General features: G+C 47.5%; 1 non-coding gene across 1 annotated transcript; it reads left to right on the top strand.

Moving 5' to 3' along the window:
• Nucleotides 1-1,233: 1,233 nt before the first annotated feature.
• LOC132648132 (small nucleolar RNA SNORA48) lies at nucleotides 1,234-1,379 on the top strand. The gene has a single exon (XR_009586516.1). It is a non-coding gene; the product is annotated as a small nucleolar RNA SNORA48 (small nucleolar RNA).
• Nucleotides 1,380-2,030: the final 651 nt, after the last annotated feature.

The raw sequence follows: 2,030 nt of genomic DNA, 5'->3' as shown, positions 1-2,030 counted from the left end.
AGCAGCAACCCCTTCCCCACTGGTGCTGCTATTTCCATTTCTTCCTTACTGCAATCATTTACAAGAGTATGTATTTCATTTTAAGAAAAGCTCAGCCAACAAGATGGCTCAGTGGGTTAAGGTGCTTACTGCCAAGTCTGATTACCTGAGTTCAACTCTCAGAAGCCACATAGTGGAAGGGGGAACCCACTTATCCTCTGACCTCAAGACAAGCTTCAGGGCACATATTCCCACACATTATACACTTACACAGACATACCATACATACATACATACATACATACATACATACATGTTTTAAAAGCCCATTTATTTTGCATTATCTCTCTTTTGGAGACTTTGAAAACCCACCAAAACTATTTGAAATAAGCCCAACATTGTATACATTAAATGTGACGTAAGCTCTGAAATAAAAAATGCTACCCTCCCAATTTTAGCTCCATCTTCAATGAGAATATTTCTTCATTGATGATCAGTCATTCCGTTGCTAGGGTCCTTTTCATTTATCCTCCATATCTGAAAGGCCTATGCCATCACTAAATCATGTTTAAAAAAGAGAAGCATCAAAATTTTAGGAGACAGAGATTTCCAGTGAAAGCCCAGCCGTTCCATTTGCGAGCCGTCAATCCATACTTGATGATGAATGACGGCGCACTAAACGTGTCAACATTGACTTCTTGTCTTGTCCTTCACTGTGAAAATAGCCCTGCAACTGTAATCTCGCCCTGTTCAGTCACTGACTAGGAATAGCCTATGAAGATGTTGACCTCAGGGTGAACCTAGCACTTGGGCCGAGTAGAGTGGCAGGCAGTAGGGGCCATCAGACAACCCTGCTGACCACAGAGAACTGAGTGTCACGTGGCCATGCACATCAGAACAGCATCGAGGGTTTAAAATTAGAAAAGCGCTGAGATCAGCTCTAAAAGACCAAGGGGAAATATTTGCTTTCGTCCAATGTTCACTTGCAAATTTTCAAAGAATCTCGGGCAAATGGGACCACAAGTGAAGACTCATTCCTGGTGGACACACGCTAAATAAAAAGCCTGAAGAAAATCTCCCACTTAATGCTGAATGCCAAATCACTCACTTTTATATCAAGGCCGAGATGGGGAGGCCTATTCTCATCACTCCCGACCGAGTAAGAAACCAAGTTGTCAAAGAAAGCACACTGTGACTCTTTAAAGAACAGTTAAAACATGTAAAGCGAAAATACTGCCGAAAGAGCTGTATACAGGCCCCTGGCAATGGCAAAGAGACACCTTGGTGGTGGTGGTGGTGTTCTTATGTCAGTCAGGGGCAGAGCAGATGGCTGTCCTTTGTTCATCCTAGCTTGATGCCTGGCTTGGAGGCCAAAGCTGTCTTATGCCTAGGACTCATAAAAATCAAATCCAGGAATTGCCATGCGGGAGGAGGAAGACAGAGACCTGAGGACCACCATGCCACCCACAGACCCACTCTCCCGCGCCTGGCACAGGGGAGCCATAGATACTCCCTACAATGTGCGAATATGTGGTGGTGATCGGATGAGAGAGAGAGAGAGAGAGAGAGAGAGAGAGAGAGAGAGAGAGAGGAGCATCTTGAGCATTCTGAAGATGGAACTGGAGAGTGGAGAAGCCTGTTGTGATTGGCCAGCCCCATGATGAGGCCCCAGCCCGTGCTGCCACTGAGGGCCATGTCTGCATCTACAGCTAAGCAGAGGCAGGGGTCACATTGATGTCCGTGGCTCATATTACCACTAGAGAACGTAGGCACGTCCCTGGTTAGGTCAGCCTCTGAGGATCATGTGGAGGTTCAGGAGCTGTGCAGAACCGGCCCGGCCCCTCACAGGATGCGGAGCTCTGGAGAGCTGGCCCCATCTCTCTGAGTGGCAGCATTTAGGAGAGCGCGCCCTGCACTTCACCTGGACAGCACGCATAGTTGACCCAGGTGGTGGAGGAGAGAGGGAAGGGCGCAGGTGTAGAATTAGAGTACTCTGGAGAGCTGGCTCGACCACTCCATCAGCTGTGAGATGATGTGGGCGTGAGAGTGAT

Source organism: Meriones unguiculatus, chromosome 15 (genome assembly GCF_030254825.1).
Source record: "Meriones unguiculatus strain TT.TT164.6M chromosome 15, Bangor_MerUng_6.1, whole genome shotgun sequence".
Classification (NCBI taxonomy): Eukaryota; Metazoa; Chordata; class Mammalia; order Rodentia; family Muridae; genus Meriones; species Meriones unguiculatus.
The sequence above is the reverse complement of the archived record's forward strand: the minus strand, read 5'-3'. Positions and strand labels throughout refer to the sequence as shown.